This window comes from Mesoplodon densirostris, chromosome 3 (assembly GCF_025265405.1).
Source record: "Mesoplodon densirostris isolate mMesDen1 chromosome 3, mMesDen1 primary haplotype, whole genome shotgun sequence".
In the NCBI taxonomy this organism is placed as follows: Eukaryota; Metazoa; Chordata; class Mammalia; order Artiodactyla; family Ziphiidae; genus Mesoplodon; species Mesoplodon densirostris.
The window spans coordinates 143,550,649-143,565,182 of record NC_082663.1 but is presented as its reverse complement, the minus strand read 5'-3'; the positions used below and the strand labels follow the sequence as shown (position 1 = coordinate 143,565,182).

At 59.5% G+C, this 14,534-nt stretch overlaps 1 protein-coding gene across 4 annotated transcripts in view; it reads right to left on the bottom strand.

The window, feature by feature from the left end:
- Positions 1-14,534, bottom strand: part of NFIX (nuclear factor I X) — a 98,348-nt gene that overhangs the window by 81,827 nt on the left and 1,987 nt on the right. The gene's annotated exons all lie outside the window — the stretch shown is intronic.

Below are 14,534 nucleotides of genomic sequence, written 5' to 3'. Positions count from 1 at the left end.
GCCGGTTCTACCAGGGAACCGGCGACCAAAAGCTCAGTCGCCAAGCAGGCGAGGCTGGAGCTCCACGGACAGCCGACATGTATTTTTTCCTTTCTTTTTTTTTTTAAATGCCTGTTTCCATTATCCAGCCTCTGTCTCACGTTAAGAAAAAAAAAAGTACAAAAACTCCTTACAATTTTTAAAATAATTTTTTTAAAGAAGAGGGAAAAGATGACCCGAAAAATAAAGGTGGGGAAAGGGGAGCTAAGTGTGGTCTGGGGAGCCTGAGAGGAGTGGATGCGACTGGGATGGGGCGCCTCCCATCCCATCGAGGGTGCCGAGCGCCCTGTCAACCGCTGCCCCGGGTCACCTCCCCAGTCGCAGCTGAAGCGGGCTGAGTCATCCGCACGTGGAAAAGGAAAAGGACCTAACACCATCAAAGCACCCTTAAGTAATTCGGGTGATGAGAAGTCGGGTTTATGACTGGCTTCCGAGGGGCAGATCGGGAGGCCCCTGAGTGCTTTCTCTGAACGCCCGGGGGCTGCTCGAGCTCCGGGGGTTGACTGGGGGGGACGCCTTCCAGACACTAGCTTCCCCCTCCAACAGGTAAGTCGGATCCACTCGGCGCACACGTTCTTTTTCCTCTTTTCCATCCTCTCCCCCGGCCTGCCCAGAAGTGCTGCAAAATGGCTGGTAGCAATGGGTGGAGAGGCCTTAGCGCCCCAGATTCAAGAAGTCAGCGCCGAGGGAAGGCGGTGTCGATCAGAGGATATCTGAGGGGGAAATTTTTTATAAAGGTTCTTAGAAGCTGCGCAACTCCCGCGGCCTGAGGGTGGAAAAGAGGGAAAGGGAAAGCGCATTTTCTAACACTTAGTCACATTTCTTCCTTGTGCTCGCTGGAGGCCAAACGCCCCCAAACCCAGCCAACCCTTGAAACAAACAAAATGCTCCCCTGGTAAATTTCCCCGCCCCTATTCACACACACAAAAAAGAGGCGACTTGGGGAGAAATGGGGAGGCTCTTCCGAGGCTAGGGGTCTGGAGGCTGAGACGCGTACGACGGATTCTCTCCGTAAGGACTCTCCAAAGTTGCCCTCAAGATTCTGGGGCCGTTAAGCTCAAAAAGTCCCTCGAGCGGCCAAAGAACAGGAATCATTAACATCGCATTCTTCCCAAAGCCCTCTCGTTCTCCCCTGTCGGGTATCAAGATGGCACAAGAGGGACACTGAGGAAACGGCGGCCTGGAACCCCACGCCGCGCGCCTGGTGAAGGGACCGAACTCGCCTCGAGGCCAAAACGCCGCCATTTGAGCCCCTTCTGGCGCAGGCCTCTGGTGCTGCAAATGGCGAATGTCCCAGAACGCGAACCAGGCCGGCCCTCGAAGCCCGCACCGGGTTCCTTTTTTGCGGGGTCGCGGGGAGGGGTTGGGCCGCGCCGGGGCTAGAGGGAGCCGCGCCTGCTTAGTGCGGGGTCCGAAAGGCCGCCACGGACCCCCTCGGGGTCTAGTTGGCATCATTCTGGTGCTTCTGGCTGCGACGCAAACGGCCCAAGGCCTCGCCTGTCGCCGCTGCTCCTTCACACCCGTTCCCGGTTTCCCCTCACCTGCCCGCGGGGGCAGTGGTCCTCACTCCTCACTCAACGCCTGGAGCCGTTCGGCCTGCCGAGCGACACAACCTTGTACCACAGGCGCTTTCCACATCCGGGGCTTCAACGCACCACTTCCCGCCTTTTCGCCTCGGCGCACGCGCACGCCCGACTTTGAGCACTGGCCCTCGAACGCCCTCGGGTCCCGGCCGTCCGCACCTTGGAGGGCTATGCTGTCCCCTTCTACCCTGTGGTGTGCGTTGCAAGTGACAACGACAGTCAGCACCCAAGTTCCGCGCGTGGAAAACACCCAGCCCTCCCCTTGCCTGAGCCCAGGGGAGGCCTCCCCACGACCCCCACCCACCTATGTTGCCCCCCAAGCCAAGCATGAGCCACTTGCAGCGGGTCGGGGAAATGTCACGCACGAAAAGAATACCCGGGAGGTGACAATAAAAGGAGTCGCAGGCGGCGGGAGCCTGGCGACGGCCATACGCTGGGGCTAACACACGGGCACCGGCTGCACGGCTCTGCCGGAATTTCCACAAACACACGCGGACTGGGGGGCTTCAGGGCGACGTGGGGGACGGTCTGGATCCTCCCCTCGCGGCGCTCTGGAGGAGGCACGGAAGTTCATCTTTCTTCGGCCGGGCGGGGGCATCCGGAGCACTTTGGTTGGGCAGTGGGGCCGTCTAGGGAGTCTTGGGACGCCCTCCCCCCACCTCCGTTCAGCGAGGCGCTTCTATTTTAAGACATCTCCCATCCCTCCAAAACCCACCCACACTCGCTCCTGAGGTCCACGGTGCTCACAGGGAACCCGCCTCCAAGCCCCGGGCGCACCTGAGGGAAAGTCCAGGAGGGCTGGTAGGGCGCGGCCTGAGCTGCCAAGCTGGACTCAGGGGGGCAAATGGAAGTTTCGCCCGAGAAGGGGGGGGGCATTAAATGGCCTCTTTGTGGAGAGGAATTGCAGGCCGTCACTCAGGATTAATTTAAGCAGCAACAGCAAACACACCAAAAAGCAATGTCTCGCCGCCAGCACCCACCCCCGCGATTGTGTTTCGGGGAGGGCTTGGGGATTCGGTGATGTAGCTCGGCCTTTCGTGGGAAGGGGGGTCCCTAGCCTTTAAGAACGAGGGGCGTCCACAGTGGGAAGGGGTGAGGCTGCTCCCGCTTCGCCCCATGTCCCTGCTTGGAGAAATGGGGTTTTTTGCAGGTTTGGGAAGAAGCCGAATAGGGATGGTAAAACCCAAGTATAAACGTGGAGCGGGAATGGGGGGAGGTTCTTACATATAAGAAATATATATAAAGGTACACATTTCCAATATAAATATAGCACATGCAGGGGCGCCACTGGGCAACAGTTCTGGGGCGTCTCACCTGCGCCCCAGGGACATTTGCGGAGGCGGGTGTTGTAAGAGAGATGGGGGCGATGGGAATTAGGCCTCCGATTCCCAGTCCCCTCCCCCCAAAACCTGAATGCGGTTTTGCAGCCAGGTGCCCTGGGCGGCCTGGCAGGTGTGCAGCTCACGTGAAATACACGCGTGTGCAGACTGGGAAGGTGTGTGCCCGCATGGGCCTGGAGCCACGTGCGTGGGCATCGGCAGTTCCTGCAGGCTCACCTAAGCCCGGGACCCCCGTGGGGACGCAGGGCAGTACCAGCGCTCAGAACCTCGGTGAGGATGCAAGCAAGAGCGCATGTGTGTGTGTGTGTGTGTGTGTGTGTGTGTGTGCGCGCGCGCGCGCGCCGCGACCCCATCTGAGGTTGGGAAAGGGTATTATTTATGGGGGGGTGTGCTCCCAGCAGTCCCATTGGGGCGTGAGGCCCGTGTATGCGTATAAGCTGGCGGTGCCTGGGATCCCGGTCGGGGGCGCCTGGCTAGGGCACGCTGGAGACCGGGGTCTGAGCCCCTGTGCAGGAGCGTGCTTACGTGCAGTGCGTGCGCCCGGCCGAGTGTCCGCTGGGGCGTTGGACCTGGGAGTGCGCCCGCCCGGGTGCCCCGTCGGGGCCGATGCGCAAGGGTAGCCACGTGCGCCGGGGCCGCCGTCGCCGCCACGCCGAGCCAGGATTTGGCCCCTGAGCGGGCCAGGGGGCAGGGCCCGCCGCCGCCCGGCGGGTCTCAGCGGGATGTCGTTGGAGCGGTGTTGGTTTTGGCCGTGGCAGCGCTAATGGGGGAAGCCCCGGGGAGCGGGGCGGGGGTGGGGTGGGGGTGGTGGAACAAAGAAGGGGAAAGCGAGCTGCAGAGGAGGAGGAAGCGCCCTGGAATGCGGAGGGCCCTGGGGAGTAGGGGTACAGGGCAGCCCGAGTCTCCGGGGCATGGTTTGGGCCCAGGGACTTGCCACTCCCACCCCCAACTGTGGATGGAGACAGAGGTTTTGAAGACCCAGGACTTCTCTGCCTTCCAGAACCTTGGCCCCAGCCAACTACACACGGAATCCAGCAGAACCGCAGGCTGCAGCCACCGCGGTCCACAAGGAGCAAAGTAACATTTGGGCTGGAGGGCATGGCTCACATTTCCTCAGGTGAAGGCAGACAGTTTGAGCCCTCTTACGCAAGGGGCCAGGAGGCCCCTTCCCGTTTCTTGGCTGGGCTGCTTAGAACCTCAGTTTTTCCCATCTGGGGAATGGGAAGGGAACTCCCATGGCGGGGCCAGAAGGGGGAGTCTCAGTTGGATAGGAGTGGGTTGAAAAGCAGTGAGATCTGTTTAAATGTTGCTTGCCCCTGGGGGCCTGGCTGAGTAATTCCTGCCACCCCACTTCTAGCCTCATGACCTTGGCACTTGACCTTCTGGCCTGTTTCCTCATCTGTAAAACAGGTTACTCATACCTGCCTTATGCTGAGAGGGTTACAGGAGGTCACGTGCACCCACCCACCCACTGCCCAGGCATAATTGCTCTGGAGTTGGTAGCTGTTATTTTTATTGTGAGGAGTCTATGGCTGTGACAAGCTGTGACGCTTGGTGTGATCGCGTGAGGCTGGCTGTGTGTGTGACTGTGCCGCTGTGTGTGTGTGCGTGTGTGTGACAGGTTGTGTGTGAGACTGTGCGTGGACGACAGATTGTGCCGGTGTGCGGCGGTGCCTGTGACAGGCTGTCACTGCGCGACAGACTGCGGGTGGCGGGGTGTTGCGGGTACCGACTGTGAGTGGAGATGAAGCGGTGTATGGGGCTGGGACCAGGGGACCCCCATAAACCTATCTCAGTGAGGGTCTGGCTGACAGTGAGATGGGGAGGCTCTCAGGGCCTGGGGGCAGGTCAGTCCGGTGTCCTGTCCAGCCTTGGGCTTTCTATTGTCCAGCGGGATCCCATCTGCTTACAAACCTCAGGAGCGGATGGTTCAGAGGGACCCTAGGATGGATCTTCCCCCTCCCACATTGTGTCAGCTCAGATGCCCACCGCCCAGCTTCTTGCCTGAGTTTGGGGAACTCCAGGAGCCTCATCAGAGACCTCAGGGCATGTCTGGCTTCGGTGAGGGACACACACCCCAAGCCTGTTTCCCACGATTTCCCTGAGCTCCAGGCCTGGGCAGGGCTGGTGGAGACCCAGAGAAGGAGGGATTTAGGGAAAGATCAAGAAAAGCCAGCAGAGAAATGAAGGGAGCGGGGAGAAAAACAGAGACTTCCCTGGGAACTGGCAAACCTAGAGTTGCTTGAGGTCGGGGTCTTCAGTCAGGGTGGACACCCATCAGGTTTGCAGAAATGCCAGCTGACACCTATGCGCACTGCTTGTACCCCAGCCCTCATGCTCAGATCCCGCTGTTAGGGACTCACTCCTCCCTTCAATGATTCCAGCCCAGGCACTCTTCTCATCAGCGTGGGATTCTGCTTCTTACACCCTCTGGGCCCAGCGCCTCCTTCTACAGTTGGAGAAACTGAGGCTGAGAAAGGGGAGAGGACCCATCTGAGCACCCACTCATGCCCACGAGACCTGAGAATGCAGGACTCCAGGCTTCGTGGCCATGCACTTTCCCAGTGTGGAAAAGCCTCACCAGCTGGAAAAACCCCAGGGCCTGTGGGCTGGGGGCAGCACACTCCAAACCCTTCCCTCCCGTCCCTGGGTGTGTCAGTATGTGTGCGTTGTGTGTGTTATCAGTGAGTGCTATGGTCCTTGCCTGTCATGTGTCTGGTGTCGCAAGCTACAGCATGATGTGTGTGTCCCTCTGCCGGTGCGGGCCTCTGTGTGTCTATGTGTCCGTTCAGGGCCAGCCCCTGCCAGAGAGAGGGGAGAAGCGTCGAAGCACCCCCCCACCCCACCCCCCCACCGAAAGTGTGTCTTTGATACTTGCAGCCTCGGCAGCGAAAAACAAGTTTCCACAGGGCCGCCTTGGGCTGAGGCCAGGCCGTCCTCAAATAACATTTGAAGTTACTTAGCAAACTTTGTTTAGTGCCGAGAGAGGCGGGCAGCGAGCTGGGGTGGGGGGGCAGTAAACCGGTTCCTCCGAAGTCCCTTGTCCCTCTGGGGGCACAAGTGCCCAACGTGGGGCTTGATTCCCCCACCCCTGGCTCTGGACGGGGGGAACAGAAAACTTGAAGTCCTGGGGACGGGGGTGACTTGGGGAAGGAAGGGTTGGAGCACCCTACAAATGAAGCCTTGCTTTTTTCCCAGTCCACACCCCCGGCTTGGACCGAAATGCCCACCTGGTCTCCCAGTGGCCCAGAGGCTGACACGAGGCCCCGGGGCCGGTCAGAAATGGGAGAGTCTGCACTTCTCCGCCACCCCCTTTCTGCAGCCCAGCTCTGCCAACCTCGAGGCTGGTTGCACGAGCTGGCTCGAAGCATGTTTCCCCCTCCAGACACACACTCACACAAGCACCCAGAAAGCCCCCCTCATGCCCATATGCTCGGCCCCCCAAACTCTCTCTTCCAGGGTCCCAGCCCCAGGCAGCAGAGGCCAGAGAGCCAGCAATGGCGGGTTTGGAAGTGAGGTTGGCGCCTATGGGAGGGGGAGGGGGAGGAGATGCCAAAAATGGTGAGCCATTACAGGCAAGCAGGCGAGAGAGGGAGGAAGCGAGCAGGGAAGATGGAAGCCAGGCGGGCATCCTCGCCGAGCTCCAGGATGCAAAGGGGCAGCGGGAAAAGCAGCCCGGGCCCTTCCAAGGAGTAGGCATGGGGGACAAGCTCCAGGTGGCACGGGGCGGGCAGGGGGCCGGGAGGTGCCCAGCGTTCCCCCACCCCCACCCCAAGCTTCAAGATGGAGACTGGCAGCAGCAGCCGCTCGGCTCTGCCCAGGCATGGGGTGGGGGTGGGGGGCAGGCAGGGTGCCAAACCAAATGCCACCAGGCTGGGCACGATGGTTGCCAGCCAGCAGTGCCTACCCCACTAGCCCCAGCCCAGAGCCTTCACACCTGGAGTTCTGGGGGTGGAGGGAGATGGGGACCTAGTTGGGAATTGGGGGTCCGGCAGACAAAGCCAGGTCCCCTCAAGCCCTGGGCAGGTCCCCAAGACCCTACAAAGATGGCACGGCCTGGCACTGCCAGGGTGACAGGCTGGGGTAAAAATAAACTGGACCCGCCCCAAGGGAGCTAAATTGAGGGGCCCAGGTGGAAGTGCCACTCCGGGCCACCAGCTGCCCCAGCCCCACCCCCCAGCTTAGAGCGGCACAGTTGAGAGTGCCCGGTGCCCATTGACGCCCAGTTTCTGTAGAGAAGAGGCGCCGGCCATCTTGTCCCCAGGTCTTAGGTGGACAGCATACGGTGTATCCACAAGTACGGAAAATGGATGACCTCAGACTGCAGCAACAACAGGCTGTGCGTTCCGGGCAGACGGTGGGGGCAACCATGCTAAGTCACGGACCCCTGACCTCTGCACCGCCCCCTTGGAGAGGGCAAAGGGCCTGGGAGGCCGCACTTGAGCTGTGGCAGAGCAACAGAGTTGAAAGTCAACACCGAGCCACGAGGCCTCCCAGACCACCTCTGCTAAAACCACAGCTGCCCAGCACTTCCGAGGACCCTACTGTTCTCTTTTCCCCATAACACCTATCGCTGTCTCAAGTGCTGGACCCTCCCTTGTTTATCGGGTTCACGGTCTACCCTCCCACCAGGGCTGGCACCTCCACTGATTCTGCTCCTTGCCGAGCCCCCAGGGCCTAGAACAGGGCCTGGCACCCAAGAGGTGCTTAACAAATATTTGTAGAAGGAATGCACAGGCCCCTGGCTGCACCCCCAGCACAAGGGCTTCGGCTAGGTGCCCAGCAATGTGTGGGAGAGGGTGTTGGGCCCTGCCAGGAAGGTGAGGGCAAGCCTGGCCAGTGGGTGTGCAGAGGGGATGAGATAACCATCCACTCTCATTCTGAGCCCTGGACAGAAAAAGCTCTGAAGGTCAGAGCAGCAAGGACGGTTCAAGGGCCAACAGCAGGGACATACTTCAAATGGGGGTATGGAGGCCTAGAGGCCCACTCCGAAATTTGGTAAAGGCCAGAGAAAAAACTGCATTTTTGTCCCATCAGTAGGATTTAGGATGGTGGCGATCAGAGAAGAGGCTCAGGCTCCACCACTTTCTAGCCCTTGGCCTTGTCCCAGGGTGCTTCTTCTCTGAGTCTCAGTTTTTCATCTATAAAATCAAGCCCTTACTTCACATCAAGCACTGTTTTAAAGGACTCTGGATAAGCCAACTCCTTTCTGATCCTTACCACAATCCTGTGAGAGGAAACTGAGGCCCAGAGAAGTTGAGCGACTTGCCCAGGTCACACAGCTAGTGAGTAGCAGAGCCAGGATTCAAACCCAGGAAGTTGGCTCAGAGGCCCCATTCCCCTAATAATGTCCAAATGTCCCAAATGCCAACAGTGCCAAAGTGGAGAAACCCTGCCCTAATATACTGTCAGACACACACACGGGCACAGCTAACCCTTGCCACACCCGCCTCATGTGGAAGGATTCAGGGAGACAAGCTAGGAAGGCACTTAGCACAGGCTGAGACACAGCGAGCACACGGCACGCTTTAGACATTGCTGTGATTTTTAGGACAAACACTCATTCACTTATTATCCTACAAAACGCTTTCTTCCTGTATGATTCCACCAGTCGTATTTCTCCAGAGTCAGAAATGAGGAGTCAACGGCCAGAGGATTAATGAGACAGCCACACGGAGGACAAGAGTCTCAGAGGTCAGCCTCGCCTCCATCCTGGACTGTCTCGATGGCTACCAGAAGCAAGACTGTGAGACGGGGGCCCCTAGCCGCTGGGCCCAGAAGGCCAGGGTGTCCTGGGCATGGGTGGGCATGTGGCCTCCCAGGAGTATCCCCCAGGCCTCTACAAACCAGCACAGGGACTCAGAGCTCCCAGTTCCCTCAGGAGAAGCTGGGGTGGTTGGATCTGCTGCTCAAAGACAGCCAGCAGGGCCAGCAAGTAGAGGGGAGGTACAAGGAGGGCAGGTCTCGCCTCTCAGGTGCCATTTCCAAGCAGGGCCAGGTGTGGCCCAGGTGTGAATGGGTGTGTGGGAGTGACCCTCGTCCCTGTGTGCTGGAGCAACATGGGATTGTGTACATGCCACATCATCTGCACCTGGGCTTGTGTGTGTGTGTGAGAGGTGGGGGGCCCTGCATTTGTGACAAAACCTGGGTCCTAGTAAGCAAGACATTGTGAGATACTGTGTCAGCCGGACTCTTCTCCGTGTGTGTGTGTGTGTGTGTGTGTGTGCGCCAGTGGGTGTCAGGGGTTAGCTGGGCCCGTGTGTGTAACTGTTGACATTGGGGGCTGGATCTTTATGTGTGGTTGGGGCCGTGCTGTGCACTGTGGGGTACTGGGCAGCATCCCCGGCTTCCACCCACTAGGTGCCAGTGGCAAACCCCCCTCCAAGTGTGACAACCAAATGCTTCCAGACATCGCCCAGTGTGTGTGTATCACCATGTGTCTGACAATGTCACTGTGTGCGTGTGCCGTGTGCTTCTCACCACGTGTCTGTGGGGCCGTGAGCTCCTGTGTATTGGGTGGTGGCAGTGCCTGTGTCTGTGCTGTGTGTCTCACAGTGTGTTACCGTGTGACCACGTGTGCCCCAGGGTCTGCACCCACACGTGTGTCCCTGCGTGTGTAGCACGAGCCGCTGTGTTCAGTGTGGCGGGCATCCCTAGGTGTCTGGGTGCGAAGGTTAGCCTCTGGGTGGAAACGCCTGTGTCTGTGTCCTCCTGTCTGTGCGCTGTGCCAGGGTGTGCCGTGCCTGTGTGACAGCGTGATTCTTTGTGCCTGTGTGTGCCAATGAGAGTGTGCGACTTTGTGTGAGATGGACCCGGAATAAACCCCTGAGATGATTCTACTGAAGCCGATATTTGGATGGACCCTCCTGGATGAGTCGGCCCCCACCCCCAGCTCCTGGCTGCCCTGGACTGAAAGCCGCTTCCTGAGGCCAAGGGGGTGGGGTGCGCCTCTGATCTGCCCCTTACTCCAGCTTGGCTCCTGCGGATTCAGGTGGGGATAGACCACCCCCGCGCCCTTGCCCGATCTGTGCCAGGAAGGCTGGCCCCGAGCTTTCAACCAAGGGGGCAGAGTCCTCGGTGGCGGTGGTGGCACTGCCCCCTACCCACTGCTGGCCACCAACCCCAGCTTCCCTCAGGGTGGGGCCCAGTGTGGGGAGAGCTCCCCAGTGCAACCCCAGCTTCCGATTGGCTATGGAGCGCCGCAGTGCCCGCCACCCGCCTCCCCCTCCCCGCTGGCGCAGCCACATCGGTAGTGATGGCAAACGCAGCTCGGCGTTCTGGGCACAGCTGCGCCTCACAGAGGCCTGCCAGCCCCACCAGAAGCCAGACACCCCAGCTCCGTGCCCCCGACCCCTCCCCACCCGGCCGCCCGCCCAGCCGGGCAGCATGGTCACCCCGGCCACCGCTCTCTCGGGCTGCCAGGCCCAGTCCACCCAGCCCCCTCGCCCACCAGGCCTGTGCCCCCTTGGCCAAGCCCGCTTGGGGGCCCAGGCCCCTGCACGCGGCCACTCCCGCCCTCAGAGGGGCTCCTCCAGAGGGGGGGAGGCAGCAAGGAAGGGGGGCGGGGAAGGGGGGAGCTAGCCCTTCTTTTAGTGAACGCGCCCAGAGCTGGAGCCAAAAATCGAGGAGGAGAGATATTCAGACAGAGCCAAGATGCGTTTGGCAGGAGAGAGAGAGAGAGGGAGCGAGGGAGCGGGAGGGGAGGAGAGAGAGGGAGGAAGGAGAGGGGGGCGGGGGAACAGGCAGGGGACCTCAGTTTCCAAATCCGTGCTCTCAGAGCCTCAGAGCCTCGGAGGGACAGTGGGCAGCACGGAGGCGTGGGACCTGGGGCAGGCTTGGCCGCTGGGGACGGTAGGGGGCGGTGGGCTCTGGCCCACAGAGACAGCCGGACACCCCAGCTGGCCAGGCCAGGACTGACACAGGCAGAAGCCAAGATCAATGTGCGCCGGGCAGACAGAGGGAGGCCTGTGGGCGGCCCAAACACACACCCGCACCTCGCCACACAACGGGCTTCTGTCCATGCCGGGCCAGGGGCACGGGTGGGGCTCACAGCAGGGCCACCATGGCCGCCCGACCTCATGGGAAGCCTCGAAGAAGCCAGCCTGCTCCCAGACACTAGCTTGGCCGCCATGGTGGGCACTTCACAAGATGCCAAGAGGCCGAGGGAGGCCAGGGAGAGGGGCCCACGTGGTGAAACACACATTGATGGTCACAGGGACAAGCCCAGGACGCACAATGCCATGGGGGCGATACCTGTAGGTGCACACATTGACACAGGTATGTCAACACAACAGGCCGCCATGCACGGTAAGGCACACGGATACACCGCTTGTCACGACGATCAGACACTCAGAGGATTCGATGATTTGTTTAGTGACATACCACAGCGGCACCGTGACACAAAGACCACATCAGGTATCCCGACACACGTGGTGACACACACCACCAACCCCACTGTCACCCGAATACACAGAGACAGAGCTTGGGATGGCCCTCAGAGACACCAGGCAGCATCCAGTGACATGCCGTCCGGAGACACAGGGACATTTGGAAAGGGACCCACACACACGCACAGCCACACTGCTGTCCTCGGGAAAATGGTGGCTCTAAGGCTTGCCATGCCGACGAACACACATGCGAATCGGGGAGAACCCGGGGAGCTGCTCAGGGATGTCTCCCCTGGCCCCTTCGCCTCCACATCCAGGGTTTTGGGGGTAGGCAAGGGCAGACACCCCCTCCTTTCCCCCACCTCAGCTAGGAGGGACCGGAGCCCCATCCTCAGCACTGCATTGGAGGGAAGCACGGTTGGTTGTCCGGGCCTCCTCATCCTCTGTCGGTCCGGCTGGAGGAAAGTGTGAGACCCCACACTTGCACTTCAAAAGCAGAGGACAGGAACCAAGCAGACCAAAAAGGCCAGGCTCCCAGCGGGTTGGAAGTGGAAGCAGGTGGTCAGTGCGGGGGGAATTTCACTGTCAGCCACAGCTGCACGCCCACCCTCTGCACATAGCTGAAACGCCCACTTGACCCTGCCAAGTGCCCACATAGGGTCCCGCACATGCATCCTGTCCCCACGGTGGTCCCAGGTGACAGTGCCCTGATGCAAATGCAGAAATGATTCTGGAGCCATGCAGACATCCCTAAGGTCACCACTGGGACCCACCCAGATCTCTAGGCTCTTTGCCCCACTCACATGTGGGCACTCATGTGCACAGACACTCCTGCACATTCTGGCACAAGGCCTCAGAGCCCAGCCCCAAAGCGGGCCTGGTCGAGGTCAGGAAAAGGGCCAAGGCAGCCAGAGCCCCCAAGAATGGCATCTGGTCCCCACGGGGCAGCCCAGGCCTTGGCATTCTCCCTGCCCCCTCCCCTACCCCCACCATCACCTCTCCCTGCCTTGAACACCTGCCGTCCCCTACTTGGCCTACAGGACCCCACCTAAAGGAAAACAGCTGGGCCATGAGCTGGCCTCTTTCCTTCCCAACTCTTCTCTTGCTTCCTCCTCCAGACAGTCCATTTGGATTTCTATGGTTGGGAGGTGCTTGACCCTGGCTTCCATCCCTCTGAAGCAGCCTACCCTCAGCTGGGAGGGCCCGGGGCTGGCCTAATGATGATAACCAAAATGACACGTCATTCCTTTTCTTGAGCACATGCTATGTGCCAGGCATGACACTGAGCCTAATCACAGCATGAGACGTAGGTACTATTATTGCCCCTTTTGTTTTTTAATTTTTATTTATTTTTTTATTTCCCATGTTACAGACCAAGGAAGTCCTGTGTTTCAGGTCACAGGATTTAAGATTCAGAGCTGGAGCTCAAACCCTGTGCTGTCTTATTTGCAAAGTCTAACACTCAACCTCTGCTCCCACAGCTCCACCTGGGAGCCCTTGAGGCCACACAAGACATTCTTGGCTGGGCCAGGACCCCTGGCTCCAGCCCCCAGAGAGAGGGGAGCCTCTTGCCCCCGTGTTAACTCAGCAGAGCCCTCGGCTCTGAGCTCAGTCTGTCCAAGCTCAACCTAACCCCAGGCATGGCCTACTCTGTCCCAGCTCGTGGCCACACACACCTCCCACCCCAGCAGTGGACATGAAGCAGGCAGGGCCAGAGCCAGAGAGAAAATGCGCCATAAAAAGGAGGCCCCATGCTGGTGCCGGGACAGGGAGCAACAGCTTCACAGCGAGAGAGGGGTGGCCAGAGACCAGAGATCCAGGGAGAGAGCCGGGGTGGGTATCAGGGAGGCCCCAGTCCATCCCCCTCCCCTGAAGGAATGTGTATGTGGCTGCGTGGAAACAAAGGTACGTGAACATTCCGCTGCTCCCGTGGGGCCGTGTGGCAGGTAATGTCGGCGAACATGCGTGTCTGTATACACACCCAGGTAAGCCAACAGCCTTTTGTCTTGTGTAAAGTATGTGCCCTTGGGTCTGTGTAAGTGTGGGGTGAACACACACTTGAGTCAGCCTGCATTTGAATGTGTCTGGACGGTATCGCTGTGTCTCCATGCGTTTATGTCGATATACATATCCCATCTCAAGGGGTTTGTGTGTGTGTGCCGGTGGGGAGAGAACACAGGTCCACCGTTTCCTGTGTCCGTAAGTTCGTCTGTCCATGGCCGAACTTGCTGTGTCTGGACATCAGCATAAACATGTCGTTCATGTCCTCATCTTGGCGGCAGCGGTGGTGTATGTGTGTGTCCACATCCTGTGTGCCGCTGTTTGTTAGGGGTGCAGGGCCATCCATACACCCCTTTCCCCTCCACCGAGGACTCAGGCCCATGGCTGCAGTGGGCTCAAGCAGCTCCAGCAAGCACCCCGCCCAGCCGCCCTGGATTTCGATGCTTTTTCCAGAAGGAGATTTCTCCCCACACCCGCCCTTCCCCCTCGCCCACAGTGCCTTTCCCCACCAGGGCCCCGCTGCTCCAAGCTCGTTCCTGCTCAATCATTTATTGACTTTAAAATCGAAGCCAATTCTGGTTTGAAAAAAAGGAGAGAGAAAGACAGAGACACACACACACACCACACACACACACACACACACACACAGAGGCCAGAGAAGAGACAGAGTCCGAGACTCAGGGGGAGGGGGGAAGCAGAGATGGGGCCAGAACCAGAATCAGAGAGAGACAGGGAAAGACAGGGACAGTCAAAGATATAGGACAGAGAGACGGATGGAAAAGGGGCAGAGAGAGACAGATAGAGGAAAAGACAGAAACTGGCAGAGCAAACTATGGAAGCAGAAAGATTTATAAAAACAGACTAGCTCCCAGAAATGTGGCCGTCAGGAGGGGAAGGCTGGACCCTGCTGACCAGCCAACAGCAGCCGCCTGCCCAGAGCTGAGGGGCTCAATCTAGCGAGTCCATGCTCCCTTCTCTCCCCCGATGCCCTGGCATACTCAGGCCTGTGACACAGAGCTGAGCCCTTGCTCCCTTCGAAGGTGTCAGAGAGCCAAGCCCTGGCCATCACCCTGAGTCTGGGGGCTGCCCCAGCCCCTCCCTAGTCTTGTCACCAGTGGATCAGCTGGCATTTTCTTTCCCAAGGTCTGTGACATCTGAAGAGCCAAGTTCTCACCCAGGCTGAG